The 7,157-nt window shown below is 31.0% G+C and overlaps 1 pseudogene; it reads left to right on the top strand.

Moving 5' to 3' along the window:
• Positions 1-7,157, top strand: part of LOC108728762 (zinc carboxypeptidase-like) — an 11,081-nt pseudogene that overhangs the window by 1,547 nt on the left and 2,377 nt on the right.

Here is a 7,157-nt window from a genome sequence, read left to right as displayed (position 1 = left end):
AGCAAACTGTAAGTCCTTCTCACTTAATAGCGGTACGAATGGCAGTTGCTGCGAAACCAGACTGAGTCCACGTCCGATTCCCGCCACTTTACACCTACATCCATGGCAGCACTGTTGGGACGCAGCAGCTGCTCCTAGTTGAAAAGGGAAGGGGAGAGGGGGAGGGGGGTAATCCTGTGCCGGATAGGCTATTCTACCTGTGGAAAATTTTGGGATACAGGTAGTACCGTTAATTACCTTTGCCGCCAATATTCCTTCGTTCTAGTTCATTCCAGAACTTAGGATTTAGAATAATAATTTAGAAATACGTTTTCTTACGTATTTTTTCTGGTAGAATCGAATGGATGAACTAGTTTGTGCATTTTGTAGTTAATTTAAACAAATAATCAACAATTAAACAAAAAAACTAAGTTCCAAAAGCGATTTTTTTGGTTTTTCGCATTTTTAAACATATTTTTCCATAGTGACCTCTATATATTATTAAATAGTTGAAAAGTACATTTAATAACAAAAAAAAAGCGACCCAGTAGAGCATTGCACGATCATTCTCCTGGCCACAAAATCTTTTTGAAAAAGGGGGTGTTTTTTTGAAAAAATCGAATATCTTAGAAACTATTCGCTTCTCCAAACTCCAAAAATTTGTAGTTATTCTAGACATTCAAAAGTAGTATTCCACCAACTTTCATCAAAATTAAATCATTTTTCGAGAAATGAAAAATAAAAAACCGAAAACTTGATTTTTTGCATTTAACTCGGAAATTTTTAGGTTATGTAAAAAAGTGCCCTCTACAAAAGTTATAGATTTTTTCAAGACCTACAACTTTTGTATTTAACATTTTTTGATAAGATGTCAACTTTTACCGGAAATCGCCAAAAACCATTTTTACCCCCTTTCAACCCCCCTAGTAAACAGGTTACCTCACGGCCGCTTGGACATTAATTTTTTTTTTCATCCTTATAAGTCCCTTCACCACCCCCAATAGTCGGATTTCGGATAAATTTTTTTTCCTCTCAAAACCTAATTTGCCTGGTCTAATGCAAATTTCTAAAATTCATATAATCAGTTTTACTTACAAAGGACCCCACAGAAAAGTTGCTATTTTGGATCTAATCGAACTGAAAAATATCTTTATCTACTATTCCATTTTTAGTAATTTTACTTAGTAGGTATTTTTCTGCACAGAATAATAAGATATAAATCAATGATGTAAAAAAATTGATGTAAAGAAAACACATAATAAAATATCAGTTTCAGTCAATTTGGCCGCAGCCACTTTTTCTACATGATTATAGTGTGAAGTCCTTTATAACATTATTTATTTACAACATTTAGAAAATATAAAACTTTATAAACATGTAACTAATTTTTTAAACTACACCCAGAGAAAGGTTTCTTCGATTCAAAGAAATGTTTCTTTGCTATACGGTTAAAGAAAAAATTTCTTTGATTTGAACAAATAAATTTTTTATTTGATTTAAAAATATTATTTTCAAATCAAAGAAATTTTTTCTTTAACTGTATAGCAAATAAACATTTCTTTGAATCGAAGAAACCTTTCTCTCTCTCTCTCTCTCTGGGTGTAATATTATATTTTAAATAAACAAAATTAAACATTGTTTACAGTTTTCTTTCTGGAAAGAACCGTCTGTGAATAAACAGGCGGAACTTATGATAGCCCCGCAGAAACTGTCCGAATTCTACGAATTGATGGCACAGATCCAAGCACCCTATAAAGTTTCTATTGAGAATGTTCAGACATTAATCAATCGAACGATGACCGCGAGAGCCGAGAAATCAAAGACATTAGATTTCACAAAGTATCATACTCTCGACACAATTTATGAATATCTAGATAACTTGGAAAAGAAATATCCCTCCATAGTACAAACTGTCGTGGCTGGCAAATCATATGAGGGTCGTGAAATTAAAGGTGTCAAGATTTCCTTTAAACATAATAATCCTGGAGTTTTTTTTGAGAGTGGCATTCACGCCAGGGAATGGATCGCACCGGCGACTGTTTTGTATATCTTGGATCAATTGCTGACAAGCAGATCAGAGCTATAGCTGAGAGTCACAATTGGTATATCTTCCCAGTGTGCAATCCCGATGGATACGTGTATACGCACACCACGATAAGCACGATTTTTAATATCTAGCGCTGCTCTTCCAATCATCGGAACAAAAAATAGTGACGACTTCTTATTGACAAAAGTGACAAAAAGTAACCTATTGTTCGATTGATTAAAATACCTATGTTAGCATTCGACTTGAAGAAAAACAATTTTTTATATGCATTGGATAGAGCTAGGTTTGTACCCGATTGTACCGCAGTTCGTTTCGTTTGTACCTCTCAGGGGGTGTTTGTACCGATTTTTCAAAATAGGAGTGAGCGCTAATTTCGCCATTTGTGAATATTTTTTAGCGCTCACTCTATTTTGAAAAATCGGTACAAACGGGTATCCCCTGAGGGGTACAAACAAGTACAAACGATTCTGAATCTGATGGCATTTTGAAAATTTCAATATCTCAAAGTGGGTTGCTAACATTTAAAAAAATTTTTTTTTCTTTCAACTTCTTGAGATACAAACGAAAAGATAAAAATTAAATAATAATAAAAATAAGATAAAACAAAATAAAAGTTTAAATATTAATATTATCTAGATATAGATAAAGCAAAAGGATAAACACATTCATCATACAAAAAATAAATCTTCAAAAAAATGCAGCAAAAGAAGACAAACGTATTCTTTAAATGTGAAAAATAACTGTAGTTTTCGAAAGTCATGTCGCCTTCTACAAAGTAGTTCTGTCAAAACTTAACACCGGAGTAGTACTTGAATTGCATTCAAACTGGCACTCACAACGCTCGAATTATTTGTCGTTGTTTAATATTTGATAAACAACAAGGATAAAATAATAATCGTAATGGAAACGGGCAATAGGAATCAAGCGCGGATGATGTTTGCGCCAAAAACAATTTTTTGTAATAATAAAAATCCTTTATTATAAATAACGCTTACATGTTTCGGCTCATTTTTGAGCCCTCTTCAGAGACAAAAACCGTATATGCTACATCTAATGACACTATGTGTCTGCTACCCGGTGAGCCTCTCCACAAACAGGAATTCAAATCAAACCTACGAGTATATCCAATTTTACAGAAAAAATTTTTATACACCCCATGAGGTGGAAAGGGACAGAAAAAATATCAAGAATTATCTAATGTGATCCCAGTGTGAGAAAGCTCACCGTGTTCACAATAATATCGTGTCGCGCAAACATTACCGTTATTATTCGAATGTCCGGACCTTCGAATGGATAAAATAATTTCAAGAGCGTTGCGAGTGCGAGGTGGAATACAGTTTTGAGCAATAGTGAATAAGTAGTAATTATTATGAGACGAAACAACAAAAATATAAATAGAACGTTTATTTATTCTTTTACAAATTTCATATTAGCTCAGAAAAAATAATTATAATGATCTACTTTGGACTATGTTCAGATTCCAACTCAAAATATCATTTTGTTGTATCAGATATCATTTTATTGTTGTTGTTCACCGAATATTAAACAAAGATGATATTTGGGGAGTACCCAGGTGGGAATCTGAACATAATCCGAAACGCGCCAACGCCAATAAGCAATAGTGACTTTTTAACCATACATGCCAAAAAAAGATGACAAAAAAATGACCAAAGTTAGTAAATGGCAGCGCTGAAAATATAAAACATTATTCAATAATTTATAAATTAATGCTTAATTACATGAATATTTTTAATTTATTTCAGGATCGAATGTGGAGGAAGACACGTAAGCCATATGGTGACGATTGTTGTGGCATCGATCCTAACAGAAAGTTGGGGTTACACATGGCAAAGTAAATTTATATGATATTATGTCAGAAAAAGTAAAAAATTAAAAATATAATATCTAATAAAAAGTCGAGATTATTTTATAGACTTTGGAGAGTTTATGATATTAAGATCGGAATTCGATATTTCTGAATATTTATTATATAATTATTATATAATTACATATAATTTGATATCTTCAGGTGGAGGCAATGTCAGTGGTCCATGCAGTGAAACCTATCCTGGACCTGCGCCGTTCTCCGATATTGAAATAAAGTCTATCCGAATATATTAAATCTATTTGTGACAAATTCTACATATACCTTTCGTTCCATAGCTATTCGGAACTATTAATGTTCCCTTATAGTTACTCAAAAAAATATGTTAGCAATTACAACGATTTGGTGAGTAAATTTAATTATAAGACAAATATAGTTTTGAGAAACTTGTGATAAAATAATTATGTATAAAGAAACAGTATTGAATTGATAAAACAATGATAATTACAAAGGAAACTAATTATTTTCTCTGTAATAATACTTACAGAGAAAACAATTAGTTTTCTTGTCATTACTATATTTATCAGTGAGATAGCACAATGAAAAAAGTTTCTAGTTATTAGCCACCAAATATTGAGTGAAATAATTTCAACTAAATGTTCAGGTAATGTAACTAAACTAATTTTACCTTTATAAATAGTTATATATTAATAAGTATCATTGGTAATAGTATCGTTTGGTAATACTTACTAAATATTTGTAAAGGTAAAATTATGTTTAGTTATATTACCTTAATATTTAGTTAAAATTATTTCATCACTTAATATTTGATAGCTATAACTAGACTCTTTTTTCAGTGTATCGTTACCTGAATTACGAGTCAATGCAAACATAATTATATACAGGGTGTCCCTTCATACTGTATCATAGTGCCAAAATAACTACAACGACTTCAACACATACAAAAAATCAAAAATGTCTAATAAACATATATCCAATTTTGGTATGAAGAGACATTTTATGTCTATATTAAGAAGACTAGATATTAATTCTTTTTACAAACTTAATAACAATTTAGTTTAGTAATTGATTCAATTCTACACAAAACAAATTCGAAGCAGTTCATGTTACCATTGCATTACATTATCATTATCTTCGTTAACACGATGTAAAAATACAAGGTGCTTCATTGCGCATAATGATGACTGAAAATAATTTGAAGCTGATTTCTGATTGATGGCTGATTTCTAATACCGGCTTTATATTGTTTGTAAATTTGGGGGCGAATTTCTAATTTGATTGGTCATCTCACTATATATCTATGGGAATGAAACACATGATATTCTTACATAATGCTTAACATAATTATTTATAAGAAATAATTTGAAACATCATGAATTGGTATATGAACATGTATGAATAATGAAACATAAAAAATTTACATAATTTTAACAATTTTTCAGAATGATATTGGCATGAAAGCGAAGATAGCTCTTGCTAAGAGATATGGAACTAACTACACTATCGGAGATATTGCTGAGACAATATGTACGTACAAAAAATTTCATTTATTTTCATCTCTCTCCCTCCCTCCATATCTCTCTCTCTCTCTCCATTAAATAAATAAATTTTCTTTTTTTATTTTTAAGCATAAATTGTATAATTATCTGTTCTTCTGCAATCAATAATGTCTAAAGAATCGAGTATATTAATTAATTACTCACTCCCTTTACTTAATCTTCTTTTGTTTAATTCTTTAACAAATTCCTTATATATGCTAGTTATTGCAACAATATATCACCACAGTCTCAATGATCAAATTGGTTAAAACATTCATCACGTCACTGTAATAGAGGTCCAGGTTCAAATCCTGGTGTAGATGATATTTTCGCAATAAATTATTTACAGCTTTTTAGCATACTTATTAGCATCAATACACCATTTCAGTTTAAGATTGCGAAAACTCAAATTGATTTTGACAGCCAATTGTAAACCTGGATGTATATAAATCACACCGAAATATTATTTAAGCATTAAAATCCAGTTCAATAAAGCTTTTTCGTTAATTATTGTGTTATACCTAGAGAAAGGTTTCTTTCATTAAAAGAAATGTTTCTTTGCTATACGGTTAAAGAAAAAATTTCTTTGATTTGAACGTCATTTCTTTGATTTGAAAATAATTTTTTCTTTAACCATATATAGCAAAGGAACATTTCTTTGAATCGAAGAAACCTTTTTCTGGGTGTATATAATGACTGCATTCAGCAGAGAAAACCGTTCACTGAGCGCTCCCTGAGCAAAAAAGGGATTATTCTATGAGTAATATGTTTATTCGTTATAATTCGTAATATAAAATAAATTGTCTATTATCGATAATCTTTAATATCATATTCCTTACTTATTTATTACTGTTTATTATTTCTCTAATGCCGTGTTTGGACCGTAAAGTTATGTAGCGCTCAGTGAACGGTTTTCTCTGCTGAACGCAGCCATTATATTCACATCTACCTATCTTGTATTTAATTCTCTATCTTATTTATCATACCTTAATAATTTTTAATTTTCTCGAATGGTTTGTTGTGAAGAATTCCTTCCTTCTATTATAAAAACGTTGTAAAATTGCAACAATTATTGTATTCCTAATAATCCTAATTTAAGAAAATTTTATTGTATTAAAAAATATGATTCTTTAGCTTACTATTTTATACTTAGATGTGGCTCTTATTATTTTTAGATGAAGCTTAAGGAAGTTCTTTAAATTGGGTCAAATTTGCTTGTGGTACACCTATCCTGTTTGCTTATGAATTATGCTATCAAGGTGAATATGGCTTTTTGTTACGTCTTATAACTTAGCGGAACAAAATGAGCGGAATCGATTCTAACTAACATTTTTATTTGTTGCTCATTTGTTGCTAAAAAGTTGCCAAAGAAAAAAATTTGTTGCTCTGTCGGTTTATTTAAAAAAACGATGTTTCGCTAAAGGAAGATTCAATTAGCGGAACAATACCTACAACAAAGCCAATCTACGCAGAAATAACGTAGGAATTTGTTGCTAATTTGTTGCTGCCGAAATAACATTTTTTTTAATACTTTACATACTGAAAAAGTGTAAATAACAACGAGAAGCCTCAACGTGCTGGCGGAACAAGAGTAAAGTACTAGTAAAGGATTTGTTGCTCACTTAAAATTGGTCCTAGGATGTCGTCCGAATTAGTTGCTCTCGAAATATGCAATTTAGCAATTTGTTGCTTGCAAAATAAGTATAAATAACCACGTAAAACCTCAGCGTGCTGGCGGAACAAGAGT

This window comes from Mycetomoellerius zeteki, unplaced genomic scaffold (genome assembly GCF_001594055.1).
Source record: "Mycetomoellerius zeteki isolate Tzet28-1 unplaced genomic scaffold, Tzet1.0 scaffold64, whole genome shotgun sequence".
Taxonomy (NCBI): Eukaryota; Metazoa; Arthropoda; class Insecta; order Hymenoptera; family Formicidae; genus Mycetomoellerius; species Mycetomoellerius zeteki.
This window is presented reverse-complemented; position numbering and strand designations above follow the sequence as displayed.